General features: G+C 38.4%; 1 non-coding gene across 1 annotated transcript; it reads left to right on the top strand.

Moving 5' to 3' along the window:
- The first annotated feature begins 1,357 nt into the window (after positions 1 to 1,357).
- LOC142461857 (U2 spliceosomal RNA) lies at positions 1,358 to 1,548 on the top strand. The gene has a single exon (XR_012787037.1). It is a non-coding gene; the product is annotated as a U2 spliceosomal RNA (small nuclear RNA).
- The last annotated feature ends 13,335 nt before the right edge of the window (positions 1,549 to 14,883 follow it).

The raw sequence follows: 14,883 nt of genomic DNA, 5'->3' as shown, positions 1-14,883 counted from the left end.
AGAAGCTATGCAGAGACTGTTGCCAGCGCTGGGATGTTTCCGATGCCGCTGGATCCAAAGACTTTCTATCCACTGGCCTGTGATCTTCTACATTCGGCATCATTGCATGTGTTTTGTCAGTCTGAAGAGGACTTTATAGATTGGTAGCATACGTATGGGTTAATATCAGCCTTAAGGACTTGATCTGGACTGGGCTGGAATGTTTTCTCAATGCTCAATTGCTCTTGTATATAAATCTCTTTCGTATACACCTAGGTGTGTCCATGGATTTGTTTCTGCAGTCAACCGAGACTAACACACAACGTTATAGCAATAGGAAACATCATGATAAATGAAGAAAAGTGAGAAGTTGCCAGGGATTTTATTTTTCTTGAATTCACATTCAAAGCTCATGGAAGGTATCAAGTAATCTGCTGCACAAGACCTCTTTAAAGTGCCATGGTGCATGGTGAGCAGAGATGCCATGTTAAGATGCCATGTTGACTGTGTTGAGATGTCACGTTGAGATGCCATGTTGAGCAGAAGGTAGGTAGCAAGTGTTAATTGAAAGAATGGAATCCTGGGACACATCTCAGTCTCATGGAATCAAAAAACTGCCAGGAGGACTCTGGGAAGCAATATTGTACATATGAACCCAGGTGTATCTTAAGAACAGATATTGTAGGACAACTATTTCTTTAACCCATTCATCATGTATTATGTTGTGCAATGTGGAATTGGGATAGTTCAAATAAATTGATGGATAACAGTAATTGTATTTCCTTGTGTGTCTCTTTAAATAGTTCTATTAGCATAAAATTCATATATTGTGCAATTTAATAGTTCAGTGACATTAAGAAGAATTGTGCAATTATCACCACAATCAGCCTTAGAATATGTTCTTGTTTTTTGTAGTTGTTGTTAGTTCCCCATTTATCCTCAGCATCCCTGGCAGGTCTCAAGGGAATTATTAAAGTTGTTGTTCTCTTTGCGATTGTATCTATCCTGGATTTCATTTCAAGAAAAATATATGAAATGAAAACCAAGAACAACCCAAAAAATCCAAAAACAATGACAAAAACAATGACAAAAACAGAAAAATATCAATAACAAGACATCAGAGAATATTAAAACTTGAAAAAATTCAAAATGGACCAAAGGGGGAGATCAAATGATAAAGTGTTACATTTTAATCTAACTACATCTGCAATAATCCAATTTACAAAGGTCTCTGTCTGATAGCAAGGCTTCCCACCCCTGGATTATGGTCAGATGAGAGTCAACAGAGGCTTAATGCAAGAGGAGACCCTAAAAACAGATGGGGGCTTCCACTTTCACTCATTGCATTCTGCAAAGTCTGGTTAAGCATTTAAGGTCTATCGCTTCTCGGCCTTTTGGCTAAGATCAAATGTAGTATCTGCTCTTATTAGTTTAATGTCTTGTATGTCCTCTTTCTGAGAACAGTATATTAAATGGATTTTTGGAGCAGGGAGATGGAGTAGGAGCTTGCTCCGTCCACTCCACGCATCGACCTGGTATTATAGTACTTCCAGGAATGGTGCGCCCCCTTGTGGGGAAAGGGAAAAAAAGAATTTAAGTTCTGTTAGCATTCCCTCCTCTGGATTTGGATTTCATTATTTACAATCCTTGAATAGCACAAGCTTGTGATTCTTCCTGGTGTATTTAGCTGATGGCTCACTTGGATGGGTGCTTTTTTAAAGGCACGCCTTTAAGACCCCCAGACATTCTTTCTAATAACTGGATACCATCTAATTTCTTCACCACATTTTGCTTCAGCACTCATATCTTCGCTGATCTCTCTATGAGAGAGAGTATCAAGCAAGCCTTATCATGTGAACAAATTGTTCTTAGATTTGGGCTATGATTAACTTGAGCCCAAAGTCCATTTATATATCTGTGGTATATATTCATCCCAGGTTCAGTTTAGACACCGTAATTTCCTTTTATTGGAGAACATTATAAATCATCCCCATGGGGCATAAGATAACTTTACATAAGAAAACTTTAGTGGATTGGCACTTTTTATAAATCACAGAAATTACACAAGGAAGTCTTTTGACCCTGCCATCTCGCTTTGCTGATTCCCTTACCTTCCGTGACTTTAGCAGTAATCCAGAGTTAAGGCTCTCAGCTTCTATGAGGAAGGAAAAGTCTCTCAGAGTGAAAAGCATATTGGAAAAGTTTCGTGGGAAAGGGGACTATTGAGTCTTATCAGAAGGAGGTGAGGTGGGAAGGTTACCCAGTAAGAACCTTTTAATTGTGGAAATCCATACAGGGTTTGTAACAGGGCGGATGAAGGGGCTGCTCAAAGGCCTTGCCATAATCTTCTGCGCTCTTTGAGGTGCAAATCAAGGGTTAACACAAGACGGCAACTATACTCGTAAGGATTGAGACAAATTCAATCGTCAGACCCTAAAGAAAGTTAATATTCTTTGTAATAATTTAGGCAGTGGGGGAAATGGCCTGCAAACAGTGGTATACAATATGTTAGTATACCAGCTACCCTTAGCCAAAGTCCTCAAGAGAATCTGATGGTATTTTAAAAGATACAAGAGGTTATAATAAAACCTGCTGATCTGGATCGTAATAATTCCACGGGGGAAAAATAGTATTAAGAGATAAGTTTATAATTCCGCTCAAGTTTATAGACCTGCCCTCAGACATCAAGAGGAAATCAACAGAGTTAGAGCTAGATCCAGCCACCCTAGGGCTCTCTTGCTAATGAATTTTGAGGAAGCAGGGGAACTGGCCGGCCTACACGAAGCTGTCTGACATAGCTGTCTGACATTAAACTAACGTCTGATAAATTAGAGGAGAGGAAAAACTTTTTAAAAACTTTCGAGCTAAAATGACTACTGCAGGCAGAAACAGGGATGTAAAAAACTCTGGTAACGTAGGTCTGTCATACATGTTTCACCCACGTTTAAAAATGTTGCTTATCATTTCTGGCCTCATCTAGCAGGCTGTATGCCTTAGCAAATAAGTGAAAAAAAAGTCAAAAGTCCTGCAAATTTTCGGTGCAAAAATCTTAGGCACATTTTTCTCACCTGAAGAAGGCCAAGTACCTGATTTGGTGGCCAAACCAGCTTGATAACTGAACCTGGAATGCTGGAATGTACCCATGCTCCTGAATCCACCACTGAGCAGCCTCCCTTCTGAGGGATGACTGACCTGAAAGCACAATTGGATTACCCCCACATGAGCCACTTACTACATCTTTTATTTGAAACTTATGTTAACTACCGGTCTAGTTACCTCTGGCCTTTTAAGGGAAGAGATATTTGGATTAAGAATGCTTCTGTCGGACAGTTCAAAGTCCATAACAATTTTTGGTAATCTAATATAGTGTTCAGTTACAAAAAGACAAATATTGTATGCATCAACTACTATAAGAATAAGGCAGACTTATGCTCTCGGGAGACATGTCATCTTCTAACCCAGTCCAACAAGCAATGATGTTGAGAGCCTGCCTAATGCCCAGACCCTTATAACAGACACTTGACAGCTTGGCTCAATTTTTCAAGGTGAAGGGCAAGGGAGAAGACCATGCAGTTGCTGCCAGAAAACATACATCTCGAACCAGCAAATACTCCTGTCATATTGCTAACTGAGCTTTACGGGAAACTCAACTCAAAATCCAGGTAGGGGACATGTATGTCCGGGAGAAGTTGATTACACTTCTATTGGTGGGTAAATTGGGTGGAGCAACTCTTCATCAAAGGGACAAAATGCTTAACAATACTTAGGTTGAACTCAAGGGGAGAATACACCCGGTACTATGTTCCTAATTAGACACAGTGGACCCAGTTTCTGATCCAGCCCTTGGGGATCCATGCCAGGTGTTATGGACTAATGAGACTTGGTACCCAGCCCTTTCAAGATCCATAACACCCTTCAGAGGCCACACCAGAAAGCTTCAATGTGGAAGCCCCACAAAGTGAACTTGATTGTACTTCACACTCACCTGTAGTAGATTAAAGGACTTGGGCTTGGAGCTGAAATGTCATAGGGTGAAGCCAAGCAGATTACGGCTATCCCAAAGTTATACAATTGCAAGCCATTGGATTTTGGCTCATATCTCTTGCTCTCAGGGTGTCTGATGAAGGGCAGCCTGAGACTATCTTACGATTTGAATGCTTTCCGTGCTTTCTGCTGTATTAGTCTGCTAGGTACTGCATTTGCTAATGAGTGTTATTGAAGGTTTCCTCCTATCATCTGCCCGCATTGTTCGGGTAAACAGTGTTCAGTTACTTAAGGGTTTGATAGATACAAGGGAACAATTCATGTATTGCAGTTTGAAGCTGGCCTATTCTTACATAGCTTCCTTTTCTCAATTATATTTTAAATTATATACCTCTGGCTCCACTGAATTATCAATAGAATTGCCTTATTCCCCAGGGGGATCATTTGAAATGTCCTCTCTCATAAAATGATACTGATGTCTCTAAGGTGAACCAGAGACATAAAATTCAAAGATATATATATGGAAGTTTGAGAGTGCACTTAATTCTAGCCCCAATCTAACAATAATTCGTTCTTATGACATGGCCTTACTTGATCCTCGCCCTCATGGAAAGATCGCTGAAGATATGGGTGCTATAGCAACGTATGATGAAGAAACCACCTGGTAGCTGGCTCTCAGAAAGCATAGCATCTGTCGTCTTAAAGGCTTGCATTAAAATCAGGAGCCATCTAGGAGAAGTGTCAAGTCCACACAGAAAAGCACACCAGCCTGTGTCATCCGAGGACTGTACGTCATAAAATACAAGTGCAAAAGAGGGAATGGTATCAGAACTTAATTCACAGACACTCTGTTCACAGCAGGCTAGGAATGAGAGTAGAAGCCAAATCTAATGTCCAGGGCCCCCGTATGTAGTGAGCCTCCACTTAATCCTCCCTGGCCATAGTTCAGGGATGTAAAAGCCTTGCTATCTCACAGAGTGCTGCAAAGTCAACTGTGGCAGATATAGTTAAAATGTACTGCTTTATTATTTGACCTCCCTGTTGACCCTTTTTAAAGTCTCAGTTTTAAAAACGCTCTGCTTTATTTTCTATTGAGGTTTCACTCTGTGTTGTCTAGTCCTCGTTGCTGTTTCGTTTTGTTTTGTTTTCTTCTTGTTTTTTCTTTGTGTGATTTTCTGTGTATGAAATTCAGAAGAGGTAAATCTATGGAGGTCGCAGCTATATTAATAATTACCTAGGCGTGGGCCACCAGCAATGAGTTTGAGAAGGAAACATTCCGAAGTCGATGTGATAATTGCGCAACTCTTCTTAATACGCTTGCACAATTGCATTGTATAAAATGTGCATTATGTGGCAATAAAACGATTAAATACTAATTTGGTACTGAAGAGAGAAAACAAAATGCTCGATACACATGCACATGAGAGATAAGAAATACTAAAGCCAGCTAAGCAGGGCAGTAAGGATTTCTTCCTATAGGGTCTATACATACCATTGTCTGGTGTTGCCCTAGATCTTCCCAAAGTAACCTTTCTTTTGGTAAGACAAGAGCCTGAATTGCAGTGCCAATATGACATACCTAGAGAGGCCTGGTGGTAGTGTCGGGTAAGCATTGCACTGCTAACCTTGAGGTCAGCGGTTCATAGAACCTAGTTGCTTCTTAGGAGAAAGAAGAGGCTATCCGGTCCCATAAAGTTTATAAACTTCAGAAACTATCATATCACTATCAGTCAATGGTATTAGACATCCCTATCTTCGTCTCTGTGTCTATGCATATACCTAGACCTATATGTGTTTCAGGTTTCTTTTCCAAGAAGCGATGAAAGCACAGAATTATGAATGACAGGGGGCCCCTCGGTTTCACTGCACTTGGGGTTGGGAAGGGAGCGTACTGAGCATGGGTCTGTTGGGGAGTAAGGACGTGAGAAAAAATCCGTATCCTGAGTGATGCCACACTGCTTGGGAACATTACAAAACGTAATAATCTGTTAATTAGTAGAAGTCTGGTTGTCGGGTTGGTTTGCACCCATCATCTTTCTAAAAGACAGACGAAAAGGGAAACAGATGGAGAGCCAGGATCTGTGAGAAATGCCTGGAGTAGTTTTTATGTGATCATGAATAAAAGTAATATTTTGAGAAAGATAATCAAGATTTTAGCATTGAAAGTGATGCATATGGGCTCTAAAAGCTTCCCTCGGTGAAAATGTATCTTACATAGTTTGAATTTTAGCTTTTTGAAGAGACCAGTCAAAGTCACACTTCCATGTTTTGCTTTTTTAAACAGTTGATTCATTTTATAAAAAGCATCAGTAAAGCAACCCTGCTTGAATCAAGCTACCTTTCTGCGCCGGAGCAGCATCGCCCAGAGGGGGAGCAGAGCATCTGGGCAGAATGTTATAGCCTCCTGGTGCTATCGCTGAAACAGACTTTACAAGATATGGAAGCTCTCTGACTTTCTCCTCATTCTCAAGGTTATTGGCATCTCTGTTACTATGCTACCCGTTGATGTTATAATTATCACCTTTCTACTTAATAAAAATGCAACCTTGTTTTCAGACACATCCCATCTTTGCTCCTTCCTCAAAACAAAGCAAACCGTCCCAGTTTGATCTGGTCCCTGGATGATATGAGCTAAACTTAACAAAACAAAAGTGAATCTCAGAAGTAATTCTAAAGCAAAGCACGTTGGGTCTGTTCTTACCTCCCCACGGATACTAAAGATGGGGAGAAAAGTAAGTAAAAGAATTTGAAAGTGTTTTATATCTTATCTTTTTTGGAGGGGAGGAGAAAGGTGATTTTTGATTCTGTATTATGGCAATGGCAGGGAAAAGACTCACTTCTTGTGCAGAGTACACGCATGCCACTGTCTTTGTAAGAGACACACAGCGAGGGCCATGCTTTACTTCAGACACGGGGAAGTGAGGTGTGTGGTCGTTTCACCCCATTCCAACACCAGCTATGTGTCAGCTCTATGATGCTCGGAAATCTTCCATTATTACTGGTCATAGGGAGCGCAAGCCATAAAATAGTTCCGTTACAGTTATGGACTACACAGCTTTATTCCAAACAAAATGTATTGAAACCTATCTTTGTGATCAATGGCTAGCTGCAGAGATCTTTCAGCACACTTGTCTTAACGTCGGTGAGGTGACTTTAGCCATTTCCAATCAAAACAGTGTCTTCCGAAGGGATTTGCTGGGCACGTTAAATTCAAGGCAGAGACATCAGTCCAGACGATTATGATGATTGTGTTTCGGGGTTCCAAATGGTCACATTTCTCAAGGGAAAGAGGAAAATCATGAGGACGTACTGAAACACTGAACACTGTACTGGTGACAAGAGGGTCAGGAAGTTTGCATTGGGGGATTTTCTTTTCCATCACGACATTGCACCTGCTTATCGGCTGACCTTTCAAAAACGCAGGTCAAGGACACCTCAGCTCATGTCACGTTTCAGAATTTGCTGTTCCGGATAACCATAAAGGGTCCCTGAGTAGGACCATTACCTTTATGTGTCTAGTCTCAGAGATGACTGTATTAATTCTGTTTCTTTCCTTGAGGACATAATCTGGAGGAAGCTTTAAGAGGCACTTACTTCTCCTCCATTAGGCCTCAAGTCTGTAATTCTGAGCTACTTGGGCAGGATCTTCTCTCGACGTAGGTCTGCTTCTCTGCCCTGCCTGCTTCAGCTTAGATTCTTGTTCTCATGCATTCTCCAACCTCATTCTGTCACCCCAGTCACTCCCCCTAGGGCCATTGCTCCTACACAGTTCCTGTTAAGGGGAAAATGCCCACATCAACAGTAACCACAACAAAAATGCTCACATTAGCCTCTTTAAAAGGTCTTGTTTCTTTAGACTAATTAGATATACAATTAAAATTCTTGTCATTGGCATTACATATAATTATAGTCTCTAGAATTTACTGTAGGTATAGATTTGAATCTCTTTAGTCTTTATAAATGTTTATTTTCTTCAAATTTTGGTCATTTCTACATATTAATAGTATCTATATATTAGAGATCATTTAACAAATCTATACTTTTTGGTTATGCTGAATAATTTCCTTATAGCATATTATCAATTTTAAATAAAAATTTAGAGACATTTTTATGATTATAATAGAGTCATCATAATTTATCTCTGTTTATTCAGGCATCCCCTGTTGCAGTTGAGGTGATTTTGAGTCGTGGGCAGAGCAGAGCTGCCCTTGGATTTCCAATAATAATAAGGTTTCCAGATGCAGGCTGCCTCAGTTTCCTCTGAAAGAGTGGCTGGTGAGTTCACATTTCATGCCTTTGGTTAACAACAGTCAAATGTTGAATAACCACTGGGAAACCAGAACTAAGAGATAAGCAATATGAAATATAGCACAGAGAGTTTATTTCCCCAAAGAGTCATTTCATTTTCATTATTATTTTCAAGAAAGAGTCATTTTTAAATGTGCAAATTTTAAATAGGGTAGTTAATTCTATTTCACTAAATAGTATATTAATACCGATCATTTTAAATTTCAAATTTTATATTTTAATTAATGTATTGTTGTGACTATGAGGATTTAAAATGAATATAACCATCACATGTTTTTCTAATTTTCCATCATTCTTTAATTTTTGTCAGTTAAACATAAAATAAAGCACCTGGATTATATTATGAAATAAGCACCTGATTATCAGTTTTCTGTTGATTCCCTTTAAGCTATGTCTTATAAAGTGCCATTCATGGACTAAATGTATTATTCACCTTTTATCTGCTTATTCTCACTTTTTAAGTCCTATCTATATGCTATGTTCATTTTAATAATATATTACGAAATGGGTAATATTATGCTTAGTTTAGTACCATAAACTACTAAATTAATTATATTTCAAGATTTGTTTGCAAGTTTCCATTGCATTGATTCAAAGTTTATTGAAACTGTTTATTAAAATACATATCTATATAGTTTTACTATAAAGCCAAATAACCTTCTGTCAAGATTACCTTTTCTCTATATTAGCCAAAGTGAGAAATATTTTTATTACATTGATTTTATATAAATATATATATTCTTTCTTGGTTTTCTTTTCTCATTTCATCTGGTGCATATCTTTGCATACGTTTGTTATTAATAAAAGAAACATTATATACATTTGGTTCTAAATTCTTTCTTTTTTACCTATTTGTTTAATTTAGTTCATCTCACTTTTTTTCTTTTTTAAGCAATTATGAATACTAACTAATTTCTGAAGGTTTTCTCAGAGCCATGGTTTAAAATTTAGCTTTTATAAATGCTTACTTTCTTCAAATTTAGGTCATTCTACATTTTAATATTTTCCATATGTTAGAGTGCATTTTTTTAAAATCTGATATTTGGTTATGCTGAATAATTTCCTTATGGAATAGTCTCAATTTTGAATCAACAGTTAGGGTAATTTTTATGACTGATGACAATTATTACCATAACTTCCCTTTATTTATTAAGACATACCCTCTTTCACATGGCTGCTGAATTGGTTCCCTGGGCTTTTTTACTTCACATATTCCTTTATATTTTTTCTCAATAAATTCCTCAGAATAAGTAAATGAGACGTTATATGATTGCTTTTTTAAAAACCTGAGTGTGTCTCAGATTTCTTAAGTAATGTGTTATATATCACATGGAAATAAAATGTTACTGATGATCATCCAACTACAGTTGTAGCAGTACACTGACAAGGGGCTTCCAGAGATGGGGAAAGGATGTAGAACAAAAGAAATGAGTGCTGATGTCAGATGGAATGTGAATCAAAGTGGAGGATATCAGAAATATGTTTGCTTATGTTTTATTGACTATGCCAAGGCATTTGGTTGTGTGGAACATAACGAAATATGTCCAGCCTTGATAAAAATTAGAGTTCCAGAAAACTTAATTGTATTCATGTGGAACTTGTACATGGACCAAGAGGCAGATGTGAGAACAAAACAAGGGAACAGGGCATTGTGTAAAATCAGAAAGGTGTGCATCTGAGTGTGTCTTCTCTTCACACCTATTCAATCTGTAGGTTGAGCAATTTACTAGAGAAGGTGGCTTATATGAAGAAGAACATGGCATCAAGACTGGAAGAAGGCTCCTTAACAACCAGAGATATGCAGATGCCACAACCTTGCTTCCTAAAAGGGAGGAGAGCTTGAAAAACTTGCTGATGAATAACAAGGTTTGCAGCCTATCATTTATATGCCTTACCAATTCACTGAATGTGCCTAGAAAGGAAGGTCAGCAAAGACTAGTGCTGATTCCAATACCTGCTATATTCCTATATGGATCAAAAGTCATTCAGCATTTTCAAGTATTTTCCACCAATAATTGGAACATAAAGATAAGACGGCATTTAAAAATGCTTAAAGAATTGAAAGATGTTTCTTGTCTAATCATTGATTTTAATTAAATGTCATTATCTCACACAGGATCATGTATGTGAGAGCTATATATAGCAGATAATATCCTCAGTAGATCATGTCAATGGACACTTTCGAGATGTCTCTGCAACATACTATATAACCTGTCTATTTTGTCACAATAATGTTGTGCAACAAGCAACTAAAAATGAATGTCATAAAACAAAGAAGAGCAGCCTTTTATCACATTTATGCCGATTGTCTCACTTGGCCTCTCTGTCTGAATCAGGATTAGTGGAGTTTATTCATGTATAAATGTGGTCAAATGGGTATCTTTTGGAAATTTTGCCTGACTTATTTTCATGTCTCAACCATGGTTCGTCTGATTGATAATTATTTTCCAACTTATTTTAGAGAAGACCAAAGGGCAAGATATGAAGTTGGAACCCAAATCACTTTTTAAATCCTCTGGTTTTGTTAAGTTTTCTCCAGTCTCACTGGTAAAAAAGAAAAGAAAAAAAGCATGACGCAAGGACAAGCTTTAAATTACTGTGAGAGGAAACTGATGATCTCATGGATCTTGGAAGGTTTAATAATGAACCATTAATAAGACAAATACATCATATTAATAAAATGGTTTATGTATCACAATACTCTGGTAATCCGCCTTATATGTGCATGAAAAACCTGTCTAATAAAGTCATGAGCTCCCTATGGTTTGCGTATCACAATACTCTGGTAATCCACGACTGATGCAAAGACCGATGGTGTCTTTGGAAAATGACATGGAAGGTTTTCAGGTGATTAAAACCAATGAAAGCCTGCTTCTTTGCAGAAGGCATAAAAGGATACTCTAATTTCCAGTGGCTTGAAAACTATGCATTAAGATGAACATTTAATTCTAAATATAAAGAGGCATCTGAGAAAGCGGAATGTTCAACTCTGGCAAACATGCTCCTTTGCAATCATAGGCCTTATTAGAAAGAAATGAGACCAAGAAGCATATCATCCAACTTCGCATAATCTACAAAATATCTAGAATTTCCAGATTTCTCTGAATACCTTCAACATATAAAGCAAGATGAAGTCTACTCGTTTCTTTCTTGAAGTTAGTTCAAGTCCTTAGAACATAATATGCACTTCACTCAGGTTTTGCTCACCTTCCTTTCGTTTCACCAGAAAAATGAATAGGATGAAACCACGGGGTTCCACTGGTCTGTTAGTTCATCAAAGCACGGTCACTTGCGTTTAGCTGTGATACTGTAAGTTGTGTCACTGAGGTCGCCAGAGAGAACTGGCTTCAGTAGAGCATCCCCAATGTGAACAGCCAACTAAGAACAACGTGGCTCCCCGCTTCAGGGAAGGAGCCAGTGACAGTGTAATGCATCACTTCCAAACATGGTGAGGTACTGTAGACTCAATGAATGAAAGCAGAGCATTGTCTAACATGGGCCCCTTGGGTTTGAAAACAATTAAAATGTGACCGATGAGCCGATTTCGTGAGTCCACCATGGTGACTCGAGAGTGGAAACTTTAGGATTTTCATTTGGTGATGGGGCATGATTCAAGGTAAGGAGAAATGACTCAAAAAAATCTGCTTGTAATGTGCTAAGTATTAATCTAGAAAAATTGGAAGTCATCAAAATTTTCATAGAATGCAAAAGGATCTAAGGCATTAATGAGCTGAGATGAACTGGTATTGATGATTATGAGTCAGAAAATCTATGATTTACTAAGACAGATTAAAATCATGAGAAATAGCTTGTTATTCATTGGCAAAAAGAATATTTCACAATTAATCATGAGGTACAATGCTGTGATAGAATTATATTAATCTGGCTTCAATCAATACAACCATTATTCAAATTTATGTGCCAACCACAAAGGCTAATGATGAAGAAATTGAAGAATTCCCATCAATGATTTCAGTCTGAAATTGATTAAACACACAAACAAGATGCATTGATAATTGTGGGCAATTAGAATGTAAAAGTTGGAAGCAAAGAGGAAGAAATAATATTGAGGAAATGTGGATGTGGGGATAGAAACTAAGCTGGAGATTGCATGATAGAATTTTATAAAACTAACAACATTTTTCCAACAACACAAAAGGGGACTATGCACATGGACTTCTTCAGATGGAATAATCAGAAATAAAATTAAATACATCTGTGGGAAGAGACAAGGGAGAAGCTCAATATCATCAGCTAAAACCAGATCAGGGGCTTACTGTGGAATTACTCATGTAAGTTCAAGTTAAATCAGAGAAAATTAAAACAAACCCACAAGGGCCAAAATATGACCTCAAATCTATCCCACTTGAATTTCAAGAAGATCTAAAGAGAATATTTGACACATTGAACACTGATGACAAATGACCTGATGAATGTTGGGAGGACATCCAGACCTTTCATGATCTCCTCAGGAAGTAAGCAAGAGGTCATTAAAACAAAAAACAGGAAATAAATCATCAAACTGAAAGTCAGAATAAACTATGAAACCTGCTCTTAATTGTAAAGTTACGAAAGCAAATGGAAGAACTGATGAAATCAAGTAGCTGAATAGACAAATTCAAAGGGCAGCTAAAGAAGACAAAGCCAAATATTACAATGAAATGTGCAAAGACCTAGAATTAGAAAACCAAAAGGGCAGAACATGCTCAGCACGTCAGAAACGGAAAGAGCTCAATAAATAATTCAAGCCTGAAACTGGAATATTGAAGGATTCTACAAGCAAAATATTAAGTGATGCAGAATCATCTAAAGAAAGTGAACAAGCGGCCATCTAGCTGAGAAGCAACAAAGCCCACATGGAAGAAGCACACCAGCCAGTGTGATCACGAGGTGTCGAAGGGATCAGATATCAGGCATCGAAGGACCAAACATTGCATCATTGTAAAAGAGGGGGAGTGCAGATTGGGGACCCAAAGCCCATCTGTAGGCAACTGGACATCCCCTTACAGAAGGGTCGCAGGGAGGCGACAAGACAGGCAGGGTGCACTTTAGCAACGATGAAAAATACAACTTCCCTCTAGTTCTTAAATGATTCCTCCCACTCCACCCCCATCCCCCACTATCATGATCCCAATTCTACCTTACAAATCTGGCTAGACTAGAGCATGTACACTGGTACAGATAGAAAGCAGAAACACTGGGAATCCAGGATAGATGATCCCTTCAGGACCAGTGTGAAAGTGGCGATAATAGGAGGGTGGAGAGAAGGTGAGGTATAAAGGGGGAGCCGATAATAAGGATCTACATATAACGTCCTCCCTAGGGGATGAACAACAGAAAAGTGGGTGAAGGGAGACATTGGACAGTGTAAAATATGACAAAATAATACTTTATAAATTATCAATGGTACATGATGGAGAGGGGAGTTGGGAGGGAGGGGGAAATGCGGAGCTGATACCTAGGACTCAAGTAGAAATCAAATGGTGACAACAAGTGTACAAATGTGCCTGACATACAAGGGATGGATGTATGGATTGTGATGAGAGTTGTATGAGCCCCCAATAAATGATATTTTTAAAATGGGATCAGCAACTTAAAAAAGAAAATGACAAGAACACATAAAGGCACTGTACCAAAAAAAAAAAACAGCTGACGTTTTACCACTCAGGACTTGGCATATGAGCAAGAAGGCAGGGTGCTTTAGAAAGAACTTGAAGCTGCAGTGATACACTAGTCAAAGAGAAGGCTCCAGGGATTGATGAAATTCCAATTGAAATGTTTCAACAAACTGAAGAAGCAATGGGAGCACATGTCTATAAAGAAAATTGGGACAAGAGCTTCTTTGCTAACTGACTGGAAGATACCCATATTTGTAACTATGCCAAAGAAAGGGGACTCAACAGAATACTCAAAATACAGAAAAATATTACTGATACAACATGCCCGTACATTTTTGCTTAAGATCATCCAACGACATTCGCAGCAGTACATTGAGCGGGAACTGCCTGATGTTCGGGCCTGAATCAGAAGAGGACATGGAACAAGGATATCATTGTTGAGGTCAGATGGATCTTGGTTGAAAGCAGAGAATGTCAAAAGGATGTCTACTGGTGGTTTACTGACTATGCCAAGACATTTGACTCTGTGGATCCTAGCGAGCTATGGATAATCTTGAGAAAAATGGGTATTCCAAAATGCTTCATTGAACTCATTCAGAATTTGTTCTTAGATCAAGAGGCATTTAAGGGAATGCAACAAGGAAATACTGCATGGTTTAAAATCAGGAAAGATGTGTGTCAGGGTTGTATCCTTTCATTACACTTGATCCATCTGTGTGCTGATCCAATCCTCAGAGAAGCGGGACTTTATGAAGAAGAATGTGGCATCAAGCTGGAAGGAAGGCCTATTAGCAACCTGTGATATGCAGATGGTACAACCGTGCTTGCTCAAAGTGAAGAGAACTGGGGAACTTGCTGATGGAGATCAAAGATTGCAGCTTTCGGTATAAATTACAACTCAGTGTGAAAATATTCACAACGGGATCAACAGGGAGCATCATTACAAATGGAGAGAAGGTTGAAAATGTCAAGGATTTTGTCTTGCTTGGGTCTA

The sequence above is a fragment of the Tenrec ecaudatus genome, chromosome 11 (assembly GCF_050624435.1).
Source record: "Tenrec ecaudatus isolate mTenEca1 chromosome 11, mTenEca1.hap1, whole genome shotgun sequence".
In the NCBI taxonomy this organism is placed as follows: domain Eukaryota; kingdom Metazoa; phylum Chordata; class Mammalia; order Afrosoricida; family Tenrecidae; genus Tenrec; species Tenrec ecaudatus.
Note: the sequence above shows the minus strand (reverse complement) of the source record. Positions and strands in the feature narration are given on the sequence as shown.